This window comes from Tamandua tetradactyla, chromosome 12 (assembly GCF_023851605.1).
Source record: "Tamandua tetradactyla isolate mTamTet1 chromosome 12, mTamTet1.pri, whole genome shotgun sequence".
NCBI lineage: Eukaryota > Metazoa > Chordata > Mammalia > Pilosa > Myrmecophagidae > Tamandua > Tamandua tetradactyla.
The window spans coordinates 64,281,542-64,293,609 of record NC_135338.1 but is presented as its reverse complement, the minus strand read 5'-3'; the positions used below and the strand labels follow the sequence as shown (position 1 = coordinate 64,293,609).

The 12,068-nt window shown below is 36.0% G+C and overlaps 1 protein-coding gene and 1 non-coding gene across 3 annotated transcripts in view; both read right to left on the bottom strand.

The window, feature by feature from the left end:
• RCOR1 (REST corepressor 1) overlaps positions 1-12,068 on the bottom strand; it is a 147,771-nt gene that overhangs the window by 66,364 nt on the left and 69,339 nt on the right. The window lies entirely within an intron of this gene.
• On the bottom strand, positions 1,718-1,905 carry LOC143652838 (U2 spliceosomal RNA). The gene has a single exon (XR_013160892.1). It is a non-coding gene; the product is annotated as a U2 spliceosomal RNA (small nuclear RNA).

The following is a 12,068-nucleotide window of genomic DNA, read 5'->3' as shown; positions in this document are numbered from 1 at the left end:
ACATCTTCAAGACCAATAACAGGAGGTAGCTTCCCAAACTTTACACCTGAAGCACGTGCAACAAGAGAAAAAAACAGATAAATGTGAACTCCTCAAAATCAGATACTTCCGCATCTCAAAAGACCTTGTCAAAAAGGTAAAGAGGCAGCCAACTCAGTGAGAGAAAATATTTGGAAATCACACATCGGATAAAGATTTGATATCGTGTATACATAAAGAAGGCATACAATTCAACAACAATAGAACAAACAACCAAATTATAAAGTGGGCTAATAATATGAATAGACATTTTAATGAAAAGCAAAAACAGATGGCTAAAAAACACAAGAAGAGATGCTCATTCTCATCAGCTATAAGGGAAATACAGATTGAGATTACAATGATATACCACCTCTCACCTATAGTAACGGCTGCTATCAAACAAACAGGAAACTACAAATGTTGGAGAGGATGTGGACAAATTGGGACACTTACGCACTGTTGCTAGGAATGTATAATGGTACAACCACTATAGAAGACAGCCTGGTGGTTCCTCAGAAAACTAAATCTCAAGTTGTCCTATGACCTGGCAATACCACTACTTTATATAGTCAGAAGAGCTGACAGCAGTGCTGACAACAGTGACACAAATAGACATTTGAACACAGATGTTCATACTAACATTATTCATAATCTCCAAAAGATGGAAACAATCCAAGTGTCCATCAACAGACAAGTAGATTAACAAAATGTGGTATGTACATACAATGGAATATTATGCAACAGTAAGACGAAATGACATCCTGAAGCACATGACAAGATAGATAAGCCTTGAGGACATAATGCTGAGTGACATAAGCCACACACAACCGGATAGATACTGTATGATTCCACTTTTATGATCATGGTAAAGGTAAAATCAGAGGCTTATAATACAGAATATAAGGGATCTAGAGATACATGGAAGCTTGAGATGACACAATTAGCTAAATGAGGTTGAACTTAAATGTAAGGGAATAGATACAAATGAAGGCAGTTCACTAGAGGTAATATTACCATATTGAAGGTAAACATGATGGAAAGGGATTGTATAGACTGTGTTCCGCCAATTGACACTACAAATATAAATAAGTTCTTCCATAAACTACTGCAAATGTATGAATCTTGAACAAAGAGTGCATAAATTTGTGGTATGGGGAAAACGCTATTGCAAGCTAAGAGCTATATTTACAACAAAAAACATTAACAGTACCACAGCAACACCAGGGGTAAATAATGGGGGGAGGGACAAGAATTAAACAGAGATTTAGATTTTCTATTTGGTGAGGCTGTGTTTATTGGTTATCTTTCTCTTTGAAAAGTGAAATTATCTAAAATTGAGAGTGTTGATGTACTGATGACTCTGGACATTATACATGATGCCCAATGAATGGAGATGGCTGAAGGATGCACTGACTGAGAACTAAATTGGTGAACGATGGTGTATACATATTATCGTATATTGTATTGCTAGAAAAAAGGAATGAAGTTGTGAGGCATGCAGCATCATGAATGAAACCATGGGACATTTGGTGAGGCCAGAAACAAAAGAGCAATTATTGTACGATCTCATTTAGAAAACACTTCTAAGAAAACAGGGGCCTAGAGGAGTTCTTACAGAGGTCACATTTAATCCAGAGTGGTAACTGTTATTTCTAGATTTTTTTTCCTGATTTTTCACACATTTATTGTTCCCCCAGGGGGGTGCACATTCCTGGAAGTACTGCAATACCAAGTCGATGCATGGAGTGGATGAAGCAATCTTCTATTCCAACCCCCAGTTCCAAAAATCCATTTAGCATATTTTCCTCAGATAGAGGACGTATCAGATATTAAACTGATAAGAACAGATACTACACGATCTTAGCCAAAAGGACGAGAAGCGATAAATTTCTAGATTTTGACAAGCTATTTTATACATGTATAGCTTGGTATTTAGAGGTAAGAACTAAACTGATCAGGTCGGGATTAAGGTAATTCAGGACAGAGGGGCAGGAAGACCTCATCTACTCTTTAAGACCAAAGGAAGAAAGGTTTATTTTGTTCAGAACCTAAAATTTCTGTAGCACATAATCTAACTCAACCTACCTGGGAAAATCATTTAAACAATCCAAACACAGGAGACCCAGAATAAGAATGAGGGCCTTTAATCCCATATAGTTTAATGTAATACCTGGATACATCCTTGTATATTAAACAAATAATCAAAACATATTGGCAAAGTGTCTTGAAGAATGGGAGAAAAGTATATGGAACTATTAAACTTTACCACTGGGGAAATTTCTGATACTATGTCAAACATTAGGAACACCCAAATCAATAGGCCAAGCCCTTGATCTTGAGGTTTGCTCTTGTAAAGCTTATGTAGGTAGTGGAGAAGCTTAGCCTACCTAACTTTATATGACAATTTATTTTTTTTAATTTAGAAGGATGAAGGTAAGATATAGCGATGTGATTAAAGGGTAAAGCAATCCTTGATTTTAAATGGACAGCTTCTGTGACAGTTTTACATCCAAGCAAGTCTCTATATGAAAGCACTATAGCCCCCACTGTCACCCAGCCCCATCTTCAAAGGTTTTACAGCTGCAAATACAACTACTTCTATCTATAATGCATTAGTATCCTTGTCCATTCAGCAAAGTCCTATCCGTTCTTCAACATGTCATTTAAATGCTGTATCCTAAGCTTTCCTTGTTATTACCACAGAAAATGTACAGAGCAAAGATGCATGGTGCTAAATAATGTAAAAGTTCTCTTTACCAATTAGTGAACCTTTTTCATCTCTCACTTTTTGCCAAACCTCCAGATTCCATCACGTGATGGCAGAAAAAATTCAGTCTGGAAACCAAAGGTCTAGCCCAAACCTGGAAAAATTCATAAATGTTTTAAATGTATGGACCATATGACACAGCAATCGGATTATTTAGAAACTGTCTTACAAACATACAATGATGTTCACTGTAGCACTGTTTAGAAACGTTTCATTTGGAACACCAGCATTATATGTCCATTTAAAAAAATTAAGTCTACGGTGACGAACAGAAAACTAAAAATTAACATAACAGTGGAACTTGGGGGGAAGTAGGGTACTTTTCACATTTTAAATTTATATATTGAGTATTATTATTATTTTGTTTAAAAGAAAATAAGAAAGCATGATGCAGTTACCCTTTGACCTACAAACTCTATTTCGAGGGATTTATCCTAAAGGAATTAAAAGTTAAAAACAAAAGATGGGGTGGGGGTATGAAATGAGAAATTAAAGGTTAAAATGTACAGAGATCCTATTTGTAATGATGGAAAAGTTTTAGTAATGGATGGTGGTGACAGTAGCACAACACTGTGAATGTAATTAACAGCAATGAAATATATATCTGCTTGTGTTTAAAGGGAAAATGTTAGTATACATTGCAGTACATTGTATGGTGTGCTGGTTTTAATCTGTTGTGTACCCCAGAAAAGCCATGTTCTTTAATTCTCATTCAATATTCCTGGGTGGTACCATTTTTACTGTTTCCATGGAGATGTAACCCACCCAACTGTGGGTGGTAACTTTTGATTAGATGCTTTCCATGCAGATGAGCCTCTACTCATTCAAGGAAGCGTTGCTTACTGGAGCCCTTTAAGAGGGAACCATTTTGGAAAAAGCTGTAGAGCCACCAGAACTAACAGAGTCTACACAGCCAGAGACCTCTGGAGATAAAGAAAGAAAACCCTGGGGGAGTGTCATGAAACAAGAAGCCAGGAGAGGAAGGTACCACACGTCATCATGTGCCCTTCCAGCTGAAAGAGAAACCCCGAACTTCACTGGACTTTTTTGAGTGAAGGAAGCCTCTTGTTGGTACCTTAATTTGGACATTTTCATGGCCTTAGAACTGTAAACTTGCAACTTAATAAATTCCCCTTCTTAAAAGCCATTCTGTTTCGGGCGGGCCACTGTGGCTCAAGCAGGCAGAGGAGACTCAAGTTTGATTCCCGGTGCCTGACCAAGATAAAAAAAAAGCCATTCTGTTTCTGGCATCTCACATTCCAGCAGCTTGCAAACTAGAATATAATTTTTTTTCAAAAATTAAAAAATATATAATTTAAAAAAATTTATGAAACTACACTATGCAAACAGTGAATCCTAAGTTAAACTATGGACTATAATTAATAGTACAGTTATATAAATGTGCTATCATCAGTTCTAACAAATGTTCTACATAAATTATATTTTATATCTCTAATAAAAAAATCCACCAAAAGGAAATTTTCTTTAAAAATAAAAAAGTAAAAAAAGTAAAACCACGGAGAGGGAACAAAGTCTCAGATATATTGTCAATGGCAAGTTGCCAAAAAGTTCATGTTTTGTTACTTTACAGAGTGCTTATGTATATGCATTAAAATATTAGGAAAATCATGCATTAAAATATTAGGAAAATCATGCACTGTAAATGAGAGGGCTTTCACTGCCTACATCATATATTTGCTATTATATCAATTTTATACAATGAGCATTTATTTTCACAATCACAAGATAATTTTAAAATTTTTCAGTAACCTTATGGGGCAGCCACTTGGAGAGGAAAGAAACCAACACAGGAAATGCCAGGGTTCAAAAGATACCCTTACATAGAATTTTTGGATACCTGCTAGAAATCTATACACATGTCCCAAATCTCCCATTTCTATTTAAAGTCAGAAAATAAGTTGAACAACAAAAACTTCCTTTTTTCAAAATAAAGAGGAAAAGTAGGTAGAAAACAGTTATTTTTGCCTATGATTGCTATGAAATTGTTGTGTACCTTAGAAAAGCCAGATTCTTTTAATCCTCATTCAATATTGCTGGGTGGGATCTTTTTTATTGTTTCCGTGGAAATGCGACCCACCCAACTACGGTAGGACCTTTTGATTAGGTGGTTTCCAAGGGAATGTCTCTCCACCCATTAAAGGTACAGCTGCTTACTGGAGCCCTTTAAGAGGGAACATTTTAGAAAAAGCTTCAGACCTTGAGGGCATTATGCTGAGTGAGAGAAGCCAGAAACAAAAGGACAAATACTGTATGGTCTCACTGGTATGAATTAACATTAATGAATGAACTTGGAGAATTTCAGTTAGGTACAGAGGCCATCAGGAGACAGAAATAGGGTAGAGATTGGGAAATTGGAGCTGAAGTGATACAGATTGTGCAACAGGACTGATTGTAAAAATTCAGACATGGATAGCACAATACTACCTGACTGTAGAACAGCAATGTAAGTACACTGAATGAAGCTGAATGTGAGAATGATAGAGGGAGGAGGGCTGGGGCACATATGAAACCAGAAGGATATGATAAAGACTGAGATGGTATAATCTAGGAATGCCTAGAGTATACAATGACAGTGACTAAATGTACAAATTAAAAAATGTTTTTGCCTGAGGAAGAACAAAGGAATGTCAATACTGCAGGGTGTTGAAAACAGATGGTCATTCATATTTTAAAACTTCAACTTCTGTGTGAGACCAAAGCAAAAAAATATTATTTGCTACAAAATTTATATTCTGACTACTGCATTTACTAAGGAAATAAAAAAAAATTTTTTTTAATTAAAACTAAATAAATAAATAAATAAGCTTCAGAGCCAGAGCCCACACAGCCAGAGACCTTTGGAGATGCAGAAGGAAAATGCCCCCAGGGAAGCCTTATGAAATGAGAAGAGAAAGTTAGCAGACATGGCCATGTGCCTTCCCAGCTGAAAGACATGTTCAGAAGCCAATGACTCCAACAGATGCCAGCCACTTACATTCACAGCTAACAGAGAAGCTTTGGATGACATCCGCCTTTTTTGAGTGCAGGTAACCTCTTGTTGGTGCCTTAACTTGGGCATTTTCATGGCCTTAGAACTGTAAATTTGCAACTTAATAAATTCCCTTTATAAAAGTAATTCCAAGGGCAGTGCAAAGGTGACTCAGTGGCAGAATTCTCACCTGCCATGCCAGAGACCCAGGTTCAATTCCCAGAGACTGCCCACGCCAAAAAATAAAAAGCCTTTCCATTTCTGGTATTTTGCATTCTGGCAATTTTAGCAAACTAAAACCTAGCCTATATATGGTAGGAAATGAGGGGAGGATAATAAGATGGCAAAGAAAACAAATATGTCTGCACTCACACTATAATCACATTTAAAATATTTTAAGGCCTAACTATGATTAAACTAGTAGTCAAGGAGTACAATTCCCACAGCTCCATAAACGGGACCTTAAATAAGAAGAACCTAAATCACGAACAGTGAATCACATTTATGTTATGCTCACATCCTCAATGCGAGCAATTCCCTTTGGCCCACAATTCCATTTCTAGGGCTCTCTCTTAAGAAAATCTTAAAAACAAAAAAAGGAGGACAAAGCACTAAATGGCGTTCCTTTATAAGCGTGACAAATTAGAAACAACTATGCAATAGAGGAATGGTTAAAAGCACAAATGCGTCCATATGATGGAATATTACACTGTTAATGAAAAAACACTGTACTGGAAGAAATATGTCATGGCCAACAATGGCTATCTCTGGATGATAAAATAATGAGTGGTTTTTTCCTTTATACTTATCTGATCTGTCAACAACATATAAAATGTTACTTTTAGGCTGGTATTCAATGTTCAAAGATTTAATCAATAGTAGCAAGGTTTACAAATTACAAATTCAGGCAATTAAAAGTTTATCAATGTTTTTTTCATATTCCGTTCTTTTTTTTCCCTAAGTCTAGAGAAATAGGATAATATTAAGACTCCAACAGATGCAACAGCATAGGCTGTAAAAACAGGCTATAGTTTGGTCAGTTAAAACAGAAGTACAGTGATTGGAATAAAGGGGGAACAAGAACTTAATGAACTCAACCTGAGAGCTATGTTTAGAGCACTGTCCAGGAAAGAAACCTGGATCTTACACTTGCCTTCACTACTTTCTGTGTGTTATGTAATCCTCTTTGAAGTGTAGAACACCCATCTATGAAATGCAGGCAAAAACGTCCTCTTGGTCACCCCCAGAGAACCTCTTTTGTTGCTCAGATGTGGCCTATCTTTCTCAACCAACACGGCAAGCAAACTCACTGCCCTCCCCATCTCTATGAGGGACATGACTCCCAGTGGTATAAACCTCCCTGGCAACATGGGACAGAAATCTTAGAATGAGCTGGGACTCAGCATTGAGGGATTGCGAAAACGTTCTTGACCGAAAGGGAGAAGAGAGAAATGAGACAAAATAAAGCATCAGTGGCTGAAAGGTTATCCTGGAGATTATTCTTACACATTATATAGATATCCCCTTTTTAGTTTAAGGTATATTAGGCTAGAGGGAAGTGGCTGAAACTGTAGAGCTATGTTCCAGTACCCACATTTCTTGAAAATGAATGTATATATCTGTCTCAGACAGATATAGCTGTCTCAATGTGACTGTGTGATCGTGAAAACCTTGTGTCTGATGCTCCTTCTATCTATGGTATGGACAGACGAGCAAAAAATATGGATTAAAAATAAATAAATAATAGAGGGAACAAATGTTAAAATAAATTCAGTAGACTGAAATGCTGGTGGTCAGTGGAGGGGTAAGGGGTATGGTATGTATGAATTCTTTTCTGTCTTCTTTTTATTGCTTTTTCTGAATTGATGCAGATGTTCTAAGAAATGATGATGATGATGATGATGAATATGCAACTATGCGATGATACTGTGAATTACTGATTATATATGTAAAACGGAATGATCATATGTTAAGAATGTGCTTGTCATCATATTTTTTAATTTAAAAATTAATTTTAAAAATTTGAAATAAATAATAGGGGGAACAAAATGAATAGACTGAAATACTAATGATCAGTGAAAGGGAGTGGTAGTATAGAAAAAAAATAGAGGGAACAAAGGTTAAAGATTAAAAAGGTTAAAATATACTGGGTTAGATGGAAATACCAGTGGTCAATGAGAGGGAGAGGTAAGAGATATGGTGTGAGTTTTTTTCCTTTTTTCTTTTTATTTCTTTTTCTGGAGGGATGCAAATGTTCTAAAAAAATGATCATGGTGATGAATATACTACTATGTGATGATACTGTGAGTCACTGATTTTATACGAAGAATGGAATGTTCATATGTTAAGAATGTTCGAGTTTGTATGTTGTTTCGTTTGCCAATTAAAAAAAACCTCCTCTTGGGTTATTGTGAAGACTGAATGATACAGGAGCACAGAAAGTATTTTAGTTCTGTGTTTGGCATAAAGGCTCTACACATGCTCAATATTATTAATATTCAGTTCTGGGCATCATAATTTAAAATGGGCTTTGTGACAACTGGAATATATCCAGGAGAACCAAGAGATGAAGAGATCTGAAAAATAAAATAATTGTTTAAAAAGTTGAAGTAACTAGGTATGTTTAGCTTAGATAAAGGTCATAAAGTGTGGCAGGACGAGTGACTATCTAAAAGCCACATGGAAGTAGATTTAGATTACCAGCATTCAGGAAAACAAGGCAGATTTTCAGGACTGTGGAAGAAAGAATAGCATGGTAAAAATGGATAGATTGCTTTTCTAAGTTACTGAAAGTGTTGAAATAAAAACAAAATTCTCAAGAATACTTCAAAGGTCTTCCAGGGGCTTGTTAAAGACACCAGAAATGAAATACTCTTCCTTCTCCTATTCTATTCTCCATTCTAAACTCATCAAATAGCAGCCTGATAGAGGTAAAATTCAGATGCTCCTTTAAATTTCTCAGAGTGAGGAAAGCAATGACCCAGCTGGATGCAGGAACAGCCAGTCCCTCGGGCGTGGCATCTAGCAGACCTGCCATCCACCTGATGGGGAGAAAGAGTAAGTGTAGGCAGACAAACTCCATTTCTGCTAGGGTTTTATTTTTATTTTTCTCTTAATATTCTTTTTACTTTCCCCCTTTTTTATTTTTTCTCTTTTCCCCCTTTTTAAAAATATATTATTTCTATATATTTTTATTAGTAGGATTATTTTTCATTATCTTATTTTTATAGATATTTTATATTTTTATTCTTTGTTTTCTATTTCTTATTTCACATATTCTTCTTTACCATTCATTTCATTTTTAAATTATTACTATTTTTTCTCTTAAATTTTTTCTCCTTTTTGTGAGCACCAGTCTGACTTCACTCCCAGTATATCTTGGGGTGCCTACTTTTGATTCTGGGACATATTTACTCTTTAGTTGTGCTTTGTTGTTGTTTTTTTCCATACTCTTATTACATTATGATTCTATTTTATTGTCAGTTCTTTTTCTTTTTTTAGGTGCATGGGCCAGGAGTTGAGCCTGGGTCTCCCACGTGATGGGCGGCCATTCTGCCACTGGAAGTACCCATGCATCCCGGCCTAACTTCCAACAGACTCTCAAGTTGAACTTCATCCCCTATATGACCTTGATTTGGCAGAGAATAATCAACAAACCAAATGCAAAAGGAAACCTTCAGCAAAAACCAAGTAAATACAAAACTTTAGAACACTGAAGGAAAGCAACTTGCAAAATAATCCTATTAAGATAAGCAAATGCCCCGAACACAACAAAAAAAAATCACAAAGCACATGAACATCCAAGCAGAAATGCCCCAGTCAAAATTTCAGAGGGAAAAACAACTACTCAAGGATACTTAAAAAGAAATAAAGGATAGAGCGGGCCACGGTGGCTCAGCAGGTAAGAATGCTTGCCTGCCATGCCCGAGGACCCGGGTTCGATTCCCGGTGCCTGCCCATGTAAAAAAATAAAGGTATCAGGAACATAATAGAAGAGCATAAAGAAGAATTCCGAACATTAAATAGAAAAACAGCAGATCTTACAGAAATGAAAGATACAGTAGATCAAATTAGAAATATACTACACACACACAATAGCAGATTCAAATAAGCAGAAGAGTAAGTGAGATAGAAGACAGAACAATTGAACTAGAAAGCACCAAAGAAAAAAATGGCAAAAGCAACAGGAAAAAATGCAACTGGATCTTAGGAAATGATGGACAAGAGATGCACAAATGTATGACTCATTGGTGTCTGAGAAGGAGAAGAGTAAAGGGCTGGGAAAATTAGTTGAAGATACAATAAGGGAAAACTTTTCAACCTTTATAAAATACAAAAAAGATATGCAAATCAAAGAGGCCGAGTGTACTCCCAATAGAATACATCTGAACAGACCTCCTCCAAGACACATACTAATCAAGCTGTCAAATCTTGAAGAGAAGCAGAAAGTCTGGAAAGCAACACAAGAAAAGCAATCTACTACATACAAGGGAAAACACAAGTGACCGAGTTCAGACTAATCAACAGGCACCATGGAAGTGAGAAGGCACTACGTATGACATATTTATCATCCTAAACTAGAAAGGCTTCCAGTCAAGAATTTTTATCCAGCTAGTCCTTCAAAATTTAGGGGAGATTAAAATCTTCAAAGACAAACAAATATTGAGAGAACTGGTAAACAAAAGATCTGCCCTATAAGAATAAAAAGACAGGAAAGGGAAGTCTGGAGGAGGGCACAGAATTGAAGAATACGAGTAACAAGTAAGGATAAAAAGAGAGAGAAGGAAAGTAATGTATAAATCTGACAAATAAAGGACAAGATGGTAGAGTCAAGACCGCTTTTACAGTAATTACTTCGAATGTTAATGGACTAAACTCACCAATTAAAAGATACCGACTTGCAGAATGGATTTCAAAACATAATCCATCCATATGCTGTTTATAAGACACTCATCTTAGACTGAAGGGCACAATTAGATTAAAAGTGAAAGGATAGAAAAAGATCTATACAAGCTGTAACCAAAAGAGAGCAGGAATTGCTACACTAACACCAGACAAAATAGTCTTAAATTGTAAAGACGTCATGAGACAAAGAAGGACACTACATAAAGTGACAATTCACCAAGAAGAAATAACAATCATAAATGTTTATGTTCCCAATCAAGGAGCTTCAAAGTATATGAGGCACACATTGTAAAAACTGAAGGGAGCTATAGACATAACAACAGTAATAGTGAGAGACTTCAATACACCACTCTCTACTTACTAGACAGAACAACCAGATGGAGGATCAACAAGGAAATAGAGAACCTAAATAATGGGATAAATGAATTAGATCTAATAGACATATATAGAACATTACACCCCAGAATACCAGGATTTACATTCTTGTCTAGTACATGCAGAATGTTCTCCAGGATAGGTCATATGCTGGGACCAAAACTGAGTCTTTATAAATTTATTAAGATTGAAATTATTCAAAGCACTTTCTGACATCAAAATAAAGTTAGAAATTAATAACCACCAAAGAACCAGAGCTTTCACAAATATATGGAGACAAACAACACACTTTTAAATAATAAGTGAATCAAGGAAGATATTGCTAGAGAAATTGGTAAATATCTGGAGACAAATGATACTGAGAATATAGCTTATGGGATGCAGCATAAGGCAATGCTGAGAGGGAAATTTATTGCCCTAAATGCCTATGTTAAAAAACAAGGGCAATTGGGGTGCATGGCTGGTTCGGTGGTAGAACGCTCACCTTCCATGCAGGAGACCCAGGTTCGATACCCACATGTACTCTCCCCTGCACCCTGCCCCAAAAAACAGAAGGACAAGCAAAACTTGAAAATTTAATTGTTCACCTAGAGAATTTAGTGAAACAGCAAACTAATCCCCAAAGCAAACAAAAGAAGAGAAATAATAAAGATTAAAGCAGAAATTTTAAAAATGAGAATAAAAATAATAGAAAGAATCAACAAAACCAAAAGTTGGTACTTTCAGAAACTTCAATAAAGTTGATGGACCCCTAGCGAAGACACAAATAAACAAAATCAGAAACGGGGGTGGGGGGGGACGGGACAGGTTTATTACCACAGATCATTAAGAAATTTTAGAAATCATATGAGACTATTATGAACAACTTATATGCCAACAAATTAGACAACTCAGATGAAATGGGCAAATTTCAAGAAACACACGAATTACCTGTAATGACTGGAGAAGAAATAGAAACTCTGAAGAAACCAATTACAAGTAAAAGATTCAATCAGTCATTAAAAATCTTAC